Source organism: Melanotaenia boesemani, chromosome 6 (assembly GCF_017639745.1).
Source record: "Melanotaenia boesemani isolate fMelBoe1 chromosome 6, fMelBoe1.pri, whole genome shotgun sequence".
NCBI lineage: Eukaryota > Metazoa > Chordata > Actinopteri > Atheriniformes > Melanotaeniidae > Melanotaenia > Melanotaenia boesemani.
The window spans coordinates 21,978,335-21,998,105 of NC_055687.1; the positions used below are offsets into that span (position 1 = coordinate 21,978,335).

Consider the following 19,771-nt stretch of genomic DNA (forward strand, 5'->3'; position numbering starts at 1 on the left):
GTTAAAAGTACTTTGTTTACTTGAGTTGTGAAGCTGGTTTGGAGACAGAGGGGTCTGTTTGGGCTTGTGAGAGTCTGGACCGCGTGGGCGTACGTGGTTTTAGCTGTGGGAGACAGGCATGCAGCTGGTAATCCCTCTGTGTCCGCAGAGGTCCCCCGGTGGAAAAGGCCACCGGGTAAGAGTGGCCGGGTAAACTTATTACTCGGAGTCCGTGAAGACTGTAAGGGGATCCTCCCCCCATTTTGTGGTAAAAATGGGCAACGTAGACTCCAAGCAACAGCTTCTCTGTCACAGGAGAATTATTTGATTTAATGAGTACATTTATTTTATGAGTTTTATGAGTAGCAAATATGGTAAGAATTCAATAGAATTTTGTTCTGAATGGATCTCAGTAGTTATGTTCATGCTGAAGGAACTCTGAGTCCGAAGAAAAAAGGAAAAAAACAAAAAAAGGGTAAAAGACGGCTTAAAAAAATATAATAATAATAAGAGGAAGCTGAACTGAGAAAAACATAGAGAAGCACTGAGCCTGTAGCAGACAGCGACCGCAGGCAGAAAAAAAAAAATAAATAAAAAACCTACTAAATAGCCCGATGGTTTTGTTTTAAGTACATTATCCAACTTCCGTCATTTATTTAAATTCATGGCGCTGATAAGTCTGCTCTACGCAAGAGGTGTGTACAGAGAACTGGCTTTGAGAACAACAGTTTTTCAGAACATTTTCTTTTTCTTCCATTTCTCGTCCTTCATGAGAAAATATACAAGCTGTCAAATAATCTGATCAGTCTGAGGAAATGTTTTGCTCTGCTTCACAATTTTCTGAAGTTAAGTGACACTGCTTACAATGAAGAATGCTTTTTGCACACACACACACACACACACACACACACACACACACACACACACACACACACACACACACACACACACACACACACACACACACACACACACACATATATAAATAGATGGACTACTTGAACACAAAAATAATACCATTTACTATCAATACCTTTTTATATTATGTTGTGTTATGTTATATAACGATGTACTGGAAAACATAACGAGCCCAATTTTAAGACAAGCAGGCTTATGACAAAATGGGAAGCTCCACTTAATTATGCTAAATCAATCTACCTTAAACATTTCAACAGTTCATACAACAAAGCACAATTAAAATAGCATTTTAATAATAAAAAACTTGAAATCAGTGCTGTCAATTCTACTAATTTCTGAAGAGCAAAATAGTCTTTGTGGTTATATGAAAATAGCCCTTTATATTTTATATAGCTTAAAGTTAGTGGCGCATAAGAAAAACACAAAAGAAACAAAAAGGATTTTTTTCACCCAGTGACAGTGCAAAAAAACTGAAAAATCAAAATAACCAGAAAAACAAATTTGACAAAACCTTGGAAAAGGAAAATACATAATAAATAATCCAAGACAAATTAATTCTTTAACATCTGGATCTTACTGATTTTTTAATCATACACAGATTATATTTTGTAGAACCAAGACAGCTGCTCATATACACAATCTTGGTCACATTTCCAGCTGACAAGGACTAGACTACAAAATCTTTAATTAAATAAAACTTCTCCTTTAGTGCAATATAAAAAGCACAGCTGTACTCTAACTACTTCTGTTTTCAGTTTTGTCAACTTGCGCAGCTTTTAGTTTTTCTGCTGCTGTGAAGTCACTAAAAAGTTATACAAAGTTATCACAAAACATTCAGCCTATATATTTTTATTTAATGTGAAGTATTTTTAAAAATGCATTCAAAGGAAAGTTACAACAACCATACCTTAAAGTGAATGTTTCACAAAGCAGAGATGTACACAATAGATTTTCTTCACTCACTTGATGCTAACATGACACTCAGTCAACGTGCATGAGTTCTGCTTATGCTGTGAATAGTGTACTTCTCACCCAGTGTCATCTGACTTCTTGTTTATGAATTTGCACTCTTCACACCTACACGCTTGGTGGCTAACTAATCTTATATAATCTAAAGTGTTACAATAGCACAGAGCAACTGTATGAAGTTTCTCATTCGAACAGCACAAATGAGAAGATCGTCTTGCTGCATTGTTCTGAAGATCAAAATGTCCACAGTGAGTTCAGTCTTTCATGGACCCTGGTCTTCAACAAAGGCAGGGTTAAGAATTTCTCCTCTGGTTGTGAAATTGCCACTCTCTTGGCCAGCCAGGTCAACATAACGGATCTTTTGAGTAAGGTGAATCTTTTTAACAGATAAACTTTGCTTTCTTTTAACACACCAGAGATCCTCCTCACATTGTGTCAAGAAGTCCTTCAGCTTGATTGTGTCCTCTCTCTGATGCCCCCATGACATTTTCTTGGGAGTGGAAGAAATGAAACCAGTGGATGCTGAGTTACCCATTAAATGTAAACTCCAAAATGCAAAGAGCAAATCTGTAAATGAAAGTGAAATAAACCAAAATCTTTAGTAATTATGGATAATGTGCAAACATATATAGGTTTAACTGAGGAATCCACATAAGTAATTTTTACCTGGTAACTACAACAAGTCACACTGATGTCCTCTCGCTGCTGATTTGTCTACTAAAGTTTCACTGCTGATTTAAGGTTTAATGCTAGCATTTTAAAGACAGTCCTGCAGGCCGACCGAAGCCCTGACCTCTTCTCACATCAAAGGGACAAGTAATCAAATCTAAAGATTAAACAAAGCGGTAACAATAGGAGTTAATCAGGGTTGATTAAAGGATCAAACTGACATTTATCTGTATTATTCAGCCACATGGAAGTTGCTGCATAAAGTTTGTCATTACCCTAAAGGGATTTGAAACCTTGATGAAAGAATTCAATAGAAGGCAGTTTAAGAGGTCAGTTTTTTTCTGTTCTGTTGATTTGATTTCTCATACCAAAGTTTATGTCACCAACATTGCTGATTGCAATACAAAAATGTCAATGAGAGACATCTTAGAGTATAAACATTTTGCAAAAACTGCAGTTACTTTACATCTCTGTCAATGGTCATGAATATCTTTATTCATTTGTTACCAGGTAAGGGGGAGCCAGGACAAAAGGTCAGAGAGGGGAGTTAACATCAACTCCCCCCAGAGATTGGTGATGCCTATGTGGAACAGCAGCGGGGACAGAGCATCATGTACAGCATCAGGCATTCCAGGATCCATATACTGTACGTGGCATTGAGTCATAAGCTTTCTGGTAATCAATCCAGGCAGTGCGCAGGTTTGTTTGTCTGGTTTTGCAGTCCCGAGCGACAGTTCTCTCAACCAACAACTAGTGTTTTGTCATGTATCGATCCGTGTGCCCACTTATCTTAGCTGATGATGTCTGACAGGAGCTTCCATGTTGTGGAGAGACAGGTTATCAGCCTATTGTTGGATGAGACTGTTCTCTTTTGGGGATCCTTCACTATTAGGATTGTCCGTCTCTTGGCCAGCCATTCAGGGTGGGTCCAATCCCTGAGCAGCTCATGGAGTGAAGTTAACGTCTTTAACCAGTAGGTGTTGATATGGGAATATCTAATTTGTGTCCTAAAATGACCATCTGTATACTATTGGTGTTATATAACTGCTTGTTTTGTCCCAAGTGACCACCTGTATACTGTTTTTGTTATATTATTCTGCTTGTTTTGGGAACTGTGTAACTGCCTATCTTTGGAAGGGTGAGAAAAGGGTGTCTTGTAAATATGTTTACAAGACAGGATCTCAGGACTCATCCTCGCCTGTGGGAAGGACCGGCCATCCTCTCTCTCATGCGATGTTGTGTTTTTTCTAAATAAGTATAAAGACGGGGAAATCCCACATCTCGGTAGAGTCTGCTGCGGGTTACGTATACGAACGCCCAGCCGGGGTTTTCTAAGCCACTCTACCGGGATTGTTGGCTCTCCAGTCCGTGTCAAAGGTAGGGCAAGCTATGCTATGCTTATAAGGCTGAACCCATTGAGATGTAATGATGAGTGTCATGAGCTGCGGGGAATAAACCTGACACATTTATTCTAGCACTCTGACTTTGTGTGTTTCATCTGCCGACCACCACGAACCTCTAAAATCACACATTACATTATTGGCGTCACGAACAGGATTAATAAATTAATAAATTGTAATTGATATTATTTGGTGGCTGCAGAAATGTTTAAGAAACAGAATAAGAAGTCTCCCGCCGTGGAGCAATCTGATGTGCCAGGTTGGACTGGCGAATGGAGCGAAGTTGCGCTCTGTCCGCCGTCCCGAGCCGTGGGGGGAGGCTGTAAATGACGGCTCTCTAGCGGCTGGCGAATGGAGTGAAGTTGCTCTCTGTCTTCGGGACGGCGGTGGTCGTCCCGAGCCGTGGGGGGAGGCTGTAAATGACGGCTCTCTAGCGGCTGCATTGCCTGCGCTAAAAGAAATTGTTGTTCCTCTGAAATCCCCGTTGGGGGGGGGGTTCAGAGGCGTGCGTGGTTTTGTGCATCAGCATGGCGTGTATCGCAGGAGAAGTGTAAAAAGTTAACTGATGAAAAAGAACAGTTGGAAACACAGCTGTCTTTAGCCAGGCAAGAAGTAATGAAAATACAGGCAGAGAAAGAAGCACTGAATCAGTGTTTGAACAAAGCTTTGGTGGGTTTGGCTCAGACTCAGCGGCAAATGCGGAGGAGACCGCCACGCCGTCCTGACCCTGCCAAAGTCCGTACCGTGGCTGCACGGGTACGGGAGGATGCTAGTTGGGATCCCATGAAATGGGATGAGGATGTCTGGGATGAGGCTGAAGGGTTAGACTGGTATCAGGCAAAACCAGTGACCCGTCGTCGCCAGACTGAGGATATGGCTCAGTTAATGATGAGGGAAGGAGTGTTTCTGGGAACGGCTGATGCATGGGCTGATATGAATGTGCCCAAATCAGTACGGGATCAGCTGATAAAAACCAGTCCTCCACATTACAGACCCCTGGTGTTGACATTAATGTTAAATGCTGTAGACAGACCTGCTTCTGCTGTACAAGGGATGATGAGAGAATTAGAAAATCTGGCAGATGGATTTTACTGGACCATTGCCAGTCTCACAGAACTGTAAATATGCATGTACTGCTGTAGATACTTATTCTGGAGTATTGATAGTTCACCCCTGTAAATTTAGTAATCAAAAGGCAACGTTAAGGTGTTTAGACATGATTGAACAATATTATGGCATGCCTGTGCAAATTCAAACTGATAATGGATCACATTTCACAGGTCACATGGTAATGTAGCGTTAAGCGTCATTAAACATTGAAGATGTTTAATAAAATTATTAATTTTAATAATTTCTTGGAATTATTTATGAATTTACTCGTGGGGCACCACCACACAGATAGCTTTATCCTAATCTAATGGCTGTGTGGACACCATTAGAGAACTAAATTAATTAATTTAATAAATTAATTAATTCAAGCTAGAAATCAATCAGTTATCAGTCAATCAGTCTCAGGACGCTACTAACGTGAATTCTTACGTCGAAGGGACCCATAACATGGTTCAAAGGAGAAGTTCACAATAACCAGACCAGTTTAGGATAAATATGAAGTATTTATTACTAAACTAATAATGCATAAATGAAAAGGAAATATTTACAAAGGACTTCGCATGGAGAAATGAATCAAACATTGGTAAATGCAGAATATGGAGTTCAAACCAAAATCTTATTTCAATGTGTCAGAATGAATGAAATGTATGCCAGAAATGAACAAAAGTTAATTAACCTGCGGTGTTAATTAAACTAAGGTTCAGGACTGAAAAAGATCGCTAAATCCTAAAAGGAAAAAGGGAAACTTGACTCTCATCTGTTAAACTGGAGGTTTAACTAAGATGTAGAACTACTAGATCACTGTCAGACACCCAACCATTCTTGAGCAGATAAGCAGAGAATTGATCCGAGCAGGACTCGTCCGGTTCTGTTTGGATCGAGCCGACTTACGACCGTTGTGGTGACTCTGATGGCAAGTGAGGAAGTTGGCGCAGGTGGTTTGGATCCCGAGCGACTTCCAGAAGGCCAGAAGATGCGTCACGTGGTGGTCCGAAGGTTTGGATCAGGCAGCTCTGCGGATGCGGTCTCCCGCGGCTCGGCTGGTGGTATCGATGATGGACAGTGGATGACTTGCGGTGATATGGCAAAGATGAAAATGTCCAGCTTTAGGTCAGTCCAAAAAAAGAAACTCTGTAGGATCTATTTAGGATCTATATTAAAAGTCCAAAAGATAAAAACATAACTCAAGAAAAGCGAAGTATTAGCTGGAAAAAGGGAATGAACTACGGAGTCCAAAAAGAGCCAAAAATTGATCAATCATGCATCTTGTATGCAGGCACCAACTTTAGTATCGGGTGATGTTCTTCACATCACTGCAAACTTAATCCTCTGGCAGCATCTCTCTCTTTCTCTCTGGCGTTCAGACCAAGTGTCCTAACTCTGGAAGAAGGCCATGTCTGGAGAGGATGGGTTGAAGGGAACTGGAAGTCCACTTCAGGAAGAGAGCAACGGAGGAAGGAAAGCCAACTAACGGAAGGGGAAGAGGAGAGGAAGAAGCTAACTAAACTCTTTGTTCTGAGTTTAAAAGTGTTAGTTTGGAGACCCACCCCATGGAAAGGATGGGACCATTATCTTGACCAATAACAGTCTTGTGGGCTGGTTTTGGGTCAGATAGCAGATACAGAGGGGCTGGTCTGATCATGTTGTAAAGACTTATCAAATTAAACATTTTGTGAATATATCTATATATCCAAGTTATTAAAGCCTTAAATGAGACATCATTAACATCCATCAGTGAATCATCGAAAAGACAAGAAAAATAGTAAAAAGGTTATATCTCACACAAACACAGTAATAAAGTTTCAGGTCACCAATTAATCAAGCTTGTTGATCAAACCTTGTACAAAATGATAATGATCATATGCATGCGCATGGTATCAAGATAAAACACACATATATATATGTATCTATTTAAATGAACATTGTTGATTAGTAAAAGTATGATCTTTTACTCTTCACACAAAGTCTTTGTCTCCTCTTGCTGGGACATAGAGAAACATTAAGACACTTTATTACCCTCTGGAATGTTAAGATAAACGTTTCTTGGTGTGTCCAGGTGTCCTGTTAAAGGGGGTTTCCGCTTATCAGTTGAAGGAAAACACAAGTTTAGTAAGAAACAGTTTCAAAGTGGACATTGGGATGAAGAGTTGCATCTGGGATCCTTCGGTTGTTAACTAAAAAGCAAATTTATGTTGCAGAGGATTAAAGTTCAGAAATTTCCCAGGTCTCGTAAATAACCTAATGAAGTCCTCCCAGTCCAGGTTGGGGAGAGTTGACCTTTGTTGACCTGTGGAGCTGGAACTCAAGTCATAAATTTGAGTCAGACCCCCACTTTGGGAGTGAGACTGTTAGTCTGTAAGGAGAGAAAATCCTCAGAGATTGTTTAATTCAGTCACAATTAAACAAAGGTTCCAATCTTTATTTTGAAGACGAGGGAATCCGCTACAAATCCCCCACTAATTCAGATTTTAATTGTAGATTATGATCTGAATTACTCGATGAAGGATTCCACGGCAGAGGAAAGTTGTTCCTTTCAGTCCATTCTGCTTTGGAGGGAATGGTTGGTGTCAAATAAACAAATAAACAAAAAAGCTATCTACTACTTAGATAAAACAGTGTCTATAACTCTGGGTTAAATGTATCAAGTACATTAGTAATAGTAGATTAATATGTGGCTGTTTACTCTAGGCCTAAGAGCTGAGTTGGTAAACAGTAAAAGAAGAAAAAGGAATAAAAAAAATATGTGCTAGTCTCACAACAACAAATAAAGAAATCTCAAAGTTAGTGTTGACTTACTTAGCTTTAAGTAAAGTTTAGGACACTAAACTAGAAGTGTTAAAGAGGCAGAAAGTGTGAGCTCTTAACTTCTAAAGAGGTGGTAAAAGAATGTGGTGGCCCTCTGGCAGGCCAGGTCATAAATCAGCATGTGTGTGTGTGGAGCTTGATTACCTACTGAATGTGAGCAAATAAACAGAGTTGAGGTTGAATTTTAACTAGGGAGAAAATTGTTGCTTAATTTTCTTTGAGGCCGAGTTCACTCTGATTAGCTGAGATTGTTAGCTTTAAGAAGGTCTGTAGCTGTCTCAGGCTGTGTGTTCATCTGGTGGATAAGGTTGTTTCTTACCAAACCGATGAAACTTTAAATCACCATGTTTCTGGTGAGGGAGGTGAGTCAGATCTGTAAGAGACAGCATAAGAGTTTTGATGGTTCAGCTTGTTAGATGATGGTTCATCAGCCAGGGCAAACACAGTGTCCGGTCCACGGTGTTTAGTCTGCAGATGTTTCTGAAAACCTAAGTTAGCCCATTCACGCAGTTGCTGGATGGTGCATGTGTGTGGATTTGCCAGGATACCTAAATGTCGACTGACAACAGGGTGTAAGTTCTGGACAAAGAGCGTTTTGAAATTCACATCTTCTTCCATGTCGGGGTAGTTGTTTTGACCAAAGTAGGCTGTAAAGAGTCGATGGTAGTAAACCTGAGATGACTCCTTGCGTCCTTGCTTGGTTGTCAAAGCAATGGTTAAGCCAGACTGAGATGAGTCCTGTAAGAATTCCTTCTCCAAAGTTTGACAGAGGAGAAAGTAATTATTTTGGACATCATCTGTTTGACGTTCAATAAACTTAATGACATCACGGCTTGCTGTTAGTCTAATCAGACAGATTTTGTCATCAACAGAAGCATGTGGGTACCTTTCCAGGTAGAAGTTGATGTCATTCAGGTAGGCTCGGATGTCATGTGAGCCGCCAGGTGTAGGATCAAATCTTGCTATGTTGCGAGCAAGTTTGAACAGGTCGTTATCAGTGGGCACTTGCTGAGAGTGGGTGCCTGAAGGGTCGCCAGTATGGTCTGTCCCACCAAGATCAGGAGTATGGGGACACCTCTGGGGACCTGAGGAAAGACTTTGGGGGACAGAAGACAAAGGTGAACATGGATAATTCTCATGAGATTTCCTGTCACTGAAAAGATCCTTTTTACATCCCCTGACAATGTCATGGATCTCTGTTTTCTGTCCAGTCTGAAGGAGCTGGAGCAGCTCCGTTCTGACGCTCATCAGCATCTCTGATAAGTCTTCCTTTTCTCTGGAAACTAAATCTAGTTTACCTGTGGTCTCAGTCAGTTGTTTCTGCAACAAATTGATTTGTTCCTGCTTTGAATTCAGATGTCTTTCACAAGCAGAAATATCACATTTCAGGTCCTGCAGTTTACACCGAGCTTCTGAAAGAGAGTGAACTGATTCGCTACGAATCTGTTCTTCCTTTTTCAGTTTAGCTTGTGTGGTTGAAAGTTCCAGGCTGCAGTCCTGAAGTGACTGTTCAAGGTTCTGGTTCTTCTGTGTGAGTTCAAGATTTTCTTTCTTGGTGTCATTAAGCTGATCTGTCAGTCCAGTGATGCGGGCATCGTTCTGACTGACAGCTTTGCTCAGGACCTCAAATTTGTGCTGGAGAGACTCGTTATCTCCCTGGAGCTGTGCGATTTTCTGCACCTTAGCTTTGAGACTAAGAGCTTTTTTCTCCAGTGTTTGGTGTGCGTGTTTGAAACGCGAGAAGAACACAACAGATAAGCGTCCTAAAGTTTTGGTCAGAGCAGTGTCTTTGGGTCTTTTCTGATCAGCCTCAGTGATCAGGTCAGACATGACAGGCTCCAGGTTGCTGGGTTTAGTCGCTAGGATTTTATCAACATAACCAGGTAATATCTTTCCTGTTAAATCAGTAAGAGTGTTCTCTACTGATTCAAAACAATCTCCACCGCTGGATGTTTCAGATTTCGTAGGGGAAGCCATGTTGTTCTACACAACAGTGGTTTTAAAAGTAGTTTGGTTAATTAGCTTGAGAGTGACTGATGGTCTGTATCTATTTTTCCTAAATAGATAATACAAGAAAGCTACAAAAATTCACAAATTTATCTCTGAGGAGAGGTGGTAATGCGCGGCTTGCTGCAAACCACTTCCAAAAGATGGATAAAATTTGGGAAAATGAGCAAAAGAATTTTGTTTGTCTGATTAAGTCTTAACTTGGTTTAGTTTAATTTATTCATGTATATCATACCTGATGATCAGTTCCTGTTAAGGATGACTGACTGGTAGTTCCAGAATTTCAAATTAAATCTAAACAACGTTTCTCAGATGTTAGACTACAGTCTTACCAGTACAACTTAATGAAAATTGGTCAATCTCAAATCAAATCTGCTTCAAAACAATTATTCAGGGAAGAACAATGTCATAATGATCAGTGTCATTACTAGTAAACCTTTACTGGCATACAGACTTCCAAAATAACATTTCACTTCTCAATGCAATAAACCAAACAGCAAGCAGATAGCAATAACACAGCGGGAGAAAAGCAGGCACACAATCCCAAAGGTGGTTGCGTCTTTTTGTTAAGGGGGGGGAAGGTGAAGGACCCCCACTGAGGTGAGCCCGCAGCACGCGGAGAATCGCGCTCTTTGCTGCGGTTGTACCAGAGATTAACTTCTGTACAAGCAAAAGTAACTGAAATCACAGGACATCGGGAGAAGCGCGGCGGCTTTCTCCGGAAATGTTAACAAAGCACACAATCCGTCTGATGCTCACAGACGACAACAGAGCAACATGAAAACTTCTCTAGAAGTTTAAGCCAAAATCTCCTCTCCGTTGTGGAGGACAGAGACACAACACAATGATCCTCCCGGATCAAACTCACGTTCTTGCAGTGAGAATAAATTGCAAACAACAAACAAGCAGGCGTTTCTTTCTGGCTACGTGAAACGCGGCAGAGATCAAAGCAGTTGTAATAGTTTGATCAGCTCGGCACTTCTGAAGTGCAGAAATCTGAGTTAGCTTCAACAGTTCTTACAGTCAACAATCTCAGATTTAAATTAATCCTCCTAAATGCTTCAATATCTCAGGAATTAAACAAAGTAGCAGTTCGTTTAACTTTGAAAGAATCCGCTGCAGGGATACGCTGCAGAGATTATAATTACCTCTAACTCGTCCGGTCCTGAGTGTCGGCGAGTCTGTGGCCAGGTTAGTTAGCTACGCTACCTGCTCACAACGAGGGTCCGGTTTTAAAAGTAACTCCCTGGAGTACGCAGGTAAAGTTCCTTAAAACACGGCGCGGATTAACGGTGTTGGAGTACGCAACAGCGCTGTCCACGAAGGCCTTAACATAAAAGTAAACTCTATATTTGCATGCAATAATCAAACAACATTAAGCAGCAGAAGAAACTTAGTTTCATTCTATTGTCTATGAGAGAAGAGTGAGCGTCCGCTTAGAGCGAGAGGCCGCCCCCACTAGGCCGGAGGTAACCGTGCGTCCACAGTTTTCCTTCCGCCTTGGAAAATGCAAAAACTCCGTGTTCATTTATGAAGAATTATGCAAGAGTGAATCTCCTTTGGATCATGAAAAGGTTTTGCGAGGCCTCACACGGGCAGCGCCATAAAAATAATATGTAGCGTTAAGCGTCATTAAACATTGAAGATGTTTAATAAAATTATTAATTTTAATAATTTCTTGGAATTATTTATGAATTTACTCGTGGGGCACCACCACACAGATAGCTTTCCTAATCTAATGGCTGTGTGGACACCATTAGAGAACTAAATTAATTAATTTAATAAATTAATTAATTCAAGCTAGAAATCAATCAGTTATCAGTCAATCAGTCTCAGGACGCTACTAACGTGAATTCTTACGTCGAAGGGACCCATAACATGGTTCAAAGGAGAAGTTCACAATAACCAGACCAGTTTAGGATAAATATGAAGTATTTATTACTAAACTAATAATGCATAAATGAAAAGGAAATATTTACAAAGGACTTCGCATGGAAAAATGAATCAAACATTGGTAAATGCAGAATATGGAGTTCAAACCAAAATCTTATTTCAATGTGTCAGAATGAATGAAATGTATGCCAGAAATGAACAAAAGTTAATTAACCTGCGGTGTTAATTAAACTAAGGTTCAGGACTGAAAAAGATCGCTAAATCCTAAAAGGAAAAAGGGAAACTTGACTCTCATCTGTTAAACTGGAGGTTTAACTAAGATGTAGAACTACTAGATCACTGTCAGACACCCAACCATTCTTGAGCAGATAAGCAGAGAATTGATCCGAGCAGGACTCGTCCGGTTCTGTTTGGATCGAGCCGACTTACGACCGTTGTGGTGACTCTGATGGCAAGTGAGGAAGTTGGCGCAGGTGGTTTGGATCCCGAGCGACTTCCAGAAGGCCAGAAGATGTGTCACGTGGTGGTCCGAAGGTTTGGATCAGGCAGCTCTGCGGATGCGGTCTCCCGCGGCTCGGCTGGTGGTATCGATGATGGACAGTGGATGACTTGCGGTGATATGGCAAAGATGAAAATGTCCAGCTTTAGGTCAGTCCAAAAAAAGAAACTCTGTAGGATCTATTTAGGATCTATATTAAAAGTCCAAAAGATAAAAACATAACTCAAGAAAAGCGAAGTATTAGCTGGAAAAAGGGAATGAACTACGGAGTCCAAAAAGAGCCAAAAATTGATCAATCATGCATCTTGTATGCAGGCACCAACTTTAGTATCGGGTGATGTTCTTCACATCACTGCAAACTTAATCCTCTGGCAGCATCTCTCTCTTTCTCTCTGGCGTTCAGACCAAGTGTCCTAACTCTGGAAGAAGGCCATGTCTGGAGAGGATGGGTTGAAGGGAACTGGAAGTCCACTTCAGGAAGAGAGCAACGGAGGAAGGAAAGCCAACTAACGGAAGGGGAAGAGGAGAGGAAGAAGCTAACTAAACTCTTTGTTCTGAGTTTAAAAATGTTAGTTTGGAGACCCACCCCATGGAAAGGATGGGACCATTATCTTGACCAATAACAGTCTTGTGGGCTGGTTTTGGGTCAGATAGCAGATACAGAGGGGCTGGTCTGATCATGTTGTAAAGACTTATCAAATTAAACATTTTGTGAATATATCTATATATCCAAGTTATTAAAGCCTTAAATGAGACATCATTAACATCCATCAGTGAATCATCGAAAAGACAAGAAAAATAGTAAAAAGGTTATATCTCACACAAACACAGTAATAAAGTTTCAGGTCACCAATTAATCAAGCTTGTTGATCAAACCTTGTACAAAATGATAATGATCATATGCATGCGCATGGTATCAAGATAAAACACATATATATATATGTATCTATTTAAATGAACATTGTTGATTAGTAAAAGTATGATCTTTTACTCTTCACACAAAGTCTTTGTCTCCTCTTGCTGGGACATAAAGAAACATTAAGACACTTTATTACCCTCTGGAATGTTAAGATAAACGTTTCTTGGTGTGTCCAGGTGTCCTGTTAAAGGGGGTTTCCGCTTATCAGTTGAAGGAAAACACAAGTTTAGTAAGAAACAGTTTCAAAGTGGACATTGGGATGAAGAGTTGCATCTGGGATCCTTCGGTTGTTAACTAAAAAGCAAATTTATGTTGCAGAGGATTAAAGTTCAGAAATTTCCCAGGTCTCGTAAATAACCTAATGAAGTCCTCCCAGTCCAGGTTGGGGAGAGTTGACCTTTGTTGACCTGTGGAGCTGGAACCCAAGTCATAAATTTGAGTCAGACCCCCACTTTGGGAGTGAGACTGTTAGTCTGTAAGGAGAGAAAATCCTCAGAGATTGTTTAATTCAGTCACAATTAAACAAAGGTTCCAATCTTTATTTTGAAGACGAGGGAATCCGCTACAGTAAGGAGATGGGAAAACCATGTAGAATGGATTTATCACATTCCATATCACCCACAAGCAGCAGGGTTAGACAGACAGACAGACAGACAGACAACTTTATTTATCCCCGAAGGGAAATTGCGTTGTTACAGTAGTCCAGTGTCATAAGTGGCATAAACTAGGAATAAAAAATAGAAGTAAAATATACAATATAAGTAAAGTGGAATAAAAATAGAAATAAAATAAAGATAGAAATCCAGAGTGGATTGGCAGATAAAGTGCAGTGGCAAGATGATGACTATGTAAATAAAGGATGTGCAAAGATGATACAGAATGTTGAATGATGTGCAAAGGATACAAATATTGTATAATTATATGATATATAGTATCAGAGCGACAGTTATAGGTTGCAGTAAGTGGTTGACTTAGTCCAGTTGTGTGATCGTGGCTCTGGCAGAGGTAGATGAGTTATGAGTTAATTGAAAGACTAAATGGATTATTAAAATCCTCACTGAGGAAAGCCTCAGGTGATAATAGTTTAGATAATTGGAAGCGCAATTTACCAGAGGTGGTTAAACAAAATAATAACAGACCCCTTGCAGAAGGAGTGACACCACTCACTCAAATGGTCATGGTGCGAAAGTGTTAAAATGTGGAAAAAACAAAATGATGCTAAATTCCACTGCGAGCCACGGCTCAGCAGGTTTTGGACCTGACAAGTAAATATAGCTGCTGAACCGTTTGTGGTCACTAAAGGTGACAAAATAGCTCAGCTGGTAATAAAACCATGTAATATGACAATGGTGCAAGAAATAACAACACCACAGGTGTTTACTACTAGAGGTCAAGGGGGATTTGGATTTAAAAGACTAATGCTGTGTGCTATATTCTTCTGAAGTCATGTGTCTCTTTCAGCCTGGTGTGCCTGGTGGATGTCTGAGTGGGAGTGGAGGAGGTTGATCGGAAGATCCAATAAGGAGGGGACGCAGAAGGATCCTAGCTAGGGCCAGCCTGAGACCTGGTGGTGCTGCCTGCTGGGGCATGCTGCTAGCTGCCCTCACTGTCACTGCGATGACCCCCCACCAGTCGATGGAGGAAGTGGTTCAGTTTCGAATGGGCTGGAGGAACGCAACAACAATGAGGCCTGTTACATTGCCAATTTATCAGTTAAGAAATGCTACAACCATAGATAATCGGACTAACCCTTTTTATTTACCCAGTGGACGCATTGCCAAAGGAACTAGTAATTAAAAATCATACAGCTCCACTGGTGACGACCTGCCAGGAAAAAGCACACGCTGTGGTTCGAACAGGAGAAATCACTTGGACAATGTTGTCCAACACTGGAAATAAAGCTAGCCAGGCCGTTCATCGCCTGGGGAACTGGATGCCGGTCCCTATAGGACCACAAAAAGAGACTGCAATCATTTTACAACAACAGTTGAAATGGCAAACTAGATTGTTTAATGACACTGCCGATGTTTTAATAAATGTAACCAAAGCTATTGATGCAACTGTGTGTGGTTTACAGGTGATATATTCCCGACTACAGGAGGAGAGGTTTGTACGGGTAATAACTACACCTAACCCAAATGAATGGAGACGATTGTTTGATATATCTGATGCTTTATGGTTACAAATAAAACCTGAACAGACTCGATGTAATATGACCATGTGTACAGTAAGTTGGATACAGTGGAATGTTACTCAAGTAATCACCATCTGTAAGTTTCAGGTATTACCATTGATCGTACATAATAAGTATATGTTTTTGAGAACTCACGGTGAATGGTTTAGTCCCCAAACCAATCACACGTATGACCTGACAGACTGTGAAACTACTGATCGAGGCCAAGCCTGCCTCTTATCTAAAGGGTATAGAAATCCATGCTTTACAGGAGACACGGCACTGTGTGAATGGTTTATAGAACCAGCTAGCGACATGCTATGGCAAGTGGGCCCCAACACCCTTTGCGTAGCTACTACTCACAACCATACTCAGTTGCCTACTGTACCGTTCTCAGGTTGTTTAAAAGGTTTACACCTATGGAATTGGCACAATGTAACAATGTTACCCGTGCCTTAGCAACAACTCTAGTTAACCGGGAACAGGTTTTGCATGCAGCAAGGATGGTGGAGATGGACAGTGCTCATCACTGGTGGGACATTTTTTCAGGAATGTCTGTCACCGCTAGAACATATGTAGCTCCACCATTATTGATTCTTGTGGCTATTTTATGTGTATTGACGCTATGCAATGTATTAACATGCCTTTATATACGCCGCATTGTGTGTTATAATCTGACCGTAGATAATCAAAATCACTGGGGGCATGTGCAGGTTTTTGATGGAATTATTGGATGTCATGTGGGAAGGTGGAGGTTTTATGGATTAATGGCATTTTAGGCCAGAGGTGGTATGATATGAGAATATCTAATTTGTGTCCTAAAATGCCCACCTGTATGCTATTGGGGTTATATAACTGCTTGTTTTGGAAGGTTTTATGAATTAAGGCCATTTTAGGCCAGAGGTGGAATGATATGGGAATATCTAATTTGTGTCCTAAAATGACCATCTGTATACTATTGGTGTTATATAACTGCTTGTTTTGTCCCAAGTGACCACCTGTATACTGTTTTTGTTATATTATTCTGCTTGTTTTGGGAACTGTGTAACTGCCTATCTTTGGAAGGGTGAGAAAAGGGTGTCTTGTAAATATGTTTACAAGACAGGATCTCAGGACTCATCCTCGCCTGTGGGAAAGGACCGGCCATCCTCTCTCTCATGCGATGTTGTGTTTTTTCTAAATAAGTATAAAGACGGGGAAATCCCACATCTCGGTAGAGTCTGCTGCGGGTTACGTATACGAACGCCCAGCCGGGGTTTTCTAAGCCACTCTACCGGGATTGTTGGCTCTCCAGTCCGTGTCAAAGGTAGGGCAAGCTATGCTATGCTTATAAGGCTGAACCCATTGAGATGTAATGATGAGTGTCATGAGGTGCGGGGAATAAACCTGACACATTTATTCTAGCACTCTGACTTTGTGTGTTTCATCTGCCGACCACCACGAACCTCTAAAATCACACATTACAGGTGTGAATCATGTTCGGGTCAGGTGCTTTCCAATTCTTTACACCAGAGAGTCTTTGTTGGATGTCTGCCACCGTGATGGTTACTGGACTTTGTTCAGAATGGGAGCTGTGGTCCACTCTTAGTTCTCTTAACCACTGTGCTTCACTGTTATGTGATGCCTATGTGGTGTATGGTTCTGCACGGCACTGGAATGGTGTGACACATGTGTGAGGGGACTTCCAGTCGGAAGTTGTTGTTGTGTATGTGGCCACGAGGCTAAATAAAAGTTAGTTGACTACAACGCTGTGGTCCCTGTTTTCTGGACATAACATTGGCGACGAGGATGGAGTATCTGTTCTCACCTTTAACCCCATTTCTCGCCCTGCCTGGCAAACCTCCGATTCCATGGCCTCGCTGGTATGAGTCCTTCCAGACATTTGTGGCGGCCATCAGCCTAGCTGATGCTCAGGACGAGTGGCTAACGGCGAGGCTTATCCAAGCCTGGGCGTCGAGGGACAACGTATCTTCCACACACTCGGCCCTGCATGGACCTACGCGGACTGTGTCACGTTACTGGCCGGCCATTTCGCCACCCCACAGAGCATGGTGGTCCGAAGCATCCTCTTCTGCCAGTGCCACCAACAACCCAGTGAGTCAGTCTTTCATTACGTGGCAGACCTCCGATGCTTAGCCGGCCCCTGCAAGTTTGGAACCATGGAGAACGAGATGATTCGGGATCAGTTGGTGAAGCACACGACCAACCCAAAGCGGCGGGAAAAACTGTTTATGTCACCAGATGACCTATTTCTCTCAAAAGCAGTTGATATGGCTTTCCAATTGGAGTCTGCGGCTCTGCTATCATCGCAGCTACCAACGCCCGGGCATGATCGTTGGACAGTTGGACAGTCAGCGCATAGCCCTTCAGGTGGCAGAATAATCCACAAGGCTATGTGGGTAATCTAGTAGTCTACCTGGTTTACCCAGTCAGTTTACGTTCTTTCAGGTTCTGATGTGTTGTGAGACTGTATGGGGTTTGATTTGTGAAAGGGCGGGGGTAGATGTGGTGTGCGGTTCTGCACAGCACAGGAATGGTGTGACACATGTGTGAGGGAACGTCCGGTCAGAAGGTGTTGTTGTGTGTGTGGCCACGAGGCTAAATAAAAGTTAGTTGACTACAACGCTGTGGTCCGTGTTTTCTGGACATAACAGCCTCCTTCACCCATACGTTTTTTCCCAGTATTGTTCATTCTCCAGCCTTTTCCTGGCATCTGTTTGCCATTCTGTTTGTGCTTGGAGTCTTTTGTTTGGCAGTTTCCAAAGCCTCAGGCATGGCTGTACCTCTTTGGTACCCCTTTTGTTGTTGTACCCTTCTGGAGTTCTGACAGTTGTCTAATTTCCCTCCGAGTTGCCTTGATTTTGGCTTGATTTCCTCCATGGTGATTAACAGGCTCTCATCTTTCTGCTTGTGCATCTATTACTATCATTACTAATGAGAAGAATTTAATAAACGCTTCCATGTGACAGATGTTTATTTACACACCTTGCCTCACTTTTTTGTAGAATCTGCAGATCAGTCCACTTGGCTAAGTAAACTTTTCGATCAAGTTGAAGAAGACTGATTTATTTAAACATGCTAGTTTGACTCTATAATCATCAGCTCTATCACTGTGGGCAGTATAAGAAAGCAGCAAAAGTCTGTTGTTCATGCAACTGTGCCCTAGATAAAGTAGGAGAAGAAAAAGAACAGAACAGGAAGTAGAACATTTTTAGATTTTTTAAAAAGAACTTCATTATATGCTGTTAAGAAGACATGTCTAAAGGTTAGCTGCAGAATGTGTGAAAATGTGAGAGAATGTAGACCCACTGGTGTGTTAATGTTTGAACACACAAACTGTGTGATTTTCCAGTGACTTCTAACAAAAATGCTAACTATGACTGCCTGTAACCGTCCAGTTCAGACAATAGTGGTTATGTTTAGTATAGGACAAAGTAAGGATATCCCATTCCCTTCCTTCAGGCATGTCACAGATTCATGAAAATCATGCACCAAGAGTCTAATCACCAAGCATAATTGTGTCAAACACCAATCGTCATATTTCCATTTCATTTTAACTCATCTCTCAATCAGTGAGTTGACAGTGGAAAACCACTGATTAAATGTTAGAATACTATAGTTTTACTCTGCCTGATGTGCTTCTTTTTTGCCTGAATAATTAAGAGAATGTTTTTCTTCATCCAACTCCCAAATTTCTTTGAAGCTGTGTCTCACTTTCATCACCTGAAAAGCAGAGGCCACCAGTTTTCCTCCAAATGTAGCCTCTTGTAGCCTGAGGGTTGCCAGTTTGATCATTGGCCTGTTGAGCTCATGTCGAGGTGTCCCTGAACAGGACACTGAACCCCAAATTGCTCCTGATGGGTCATGGTTAGTGCCTTGCATGGCAGCTTCATCACATCAGTGTGTGAATGTTTATGTGAATGGGTGAATGTGATGTATAATGTAAAGTGCTTTGGTTATCATTCAAGGTACATAAAAACGCTATAAATACAGACCATTTACCATTTAACATGATGCTATTCCATGCACCCCAAATGTTTCCGGTTCAAGCCTCGGCTGGGGGGAGGTTTAAACCTGGGGGCGGTGGCCTTTCTGTGTGGAGTTTGCATGTTCTCCCCGTGTATGCGTGGGTTCTCTCCGGGTTCTACGGCTTCCTCCCACCGTCCAAAGACATGCATGTTAGGTTAATTGGTTATTCTAAGTTCTCCCTAGGAGTGAGTGTGCGTGTGAATGGTTGTTTGTCCATATCTGTGTTGGCCCTGCGACAGACTGGTGACCTGTGTCTGAATAATATGTCTAATAATGAATGAAGTTGGGCTTATCTTAAACCTGAGAGGAAAAATGGCTAACACAGTACATTAAAACATACCTAAAGTAGCCTATTCAGAAAAAAACGTAAGCCTAAATCACAATGTTCTGGCCAAACCCTT

General features: G+C 41.4%; 1 protein-coding gene across 4 annotated transcripts in view; it reads right to left on the reverse strand.

Annotated features, from left to right (window-relative positions):
* LOC121642275 (B-cell receptor CD22-like) overlaps nt 1–19,148 on the reverse strand; it is a 28,949-nt gene extending 9,801 nt beyond the window's left edge. For 3 of the 4 annotated variants that reach the window (XM_041988904.1, XM_041988903.1, XM_041988901.1), the window contains exon 1: nt 1,805–1,891. The gene's annotated coding sequence lies outside the window, so the exon portion shown is untranslated. Of the gene's footprint in view, nt 1–1,804; nt 1,892–19,064 lie in introns of those variants that run through there. The other variant, XM_041988902.1, reaches the window with a different exon arrangement.
* Between the last annotated feature and the right edge of the window lie 623 nt (nt 19,149–19,771).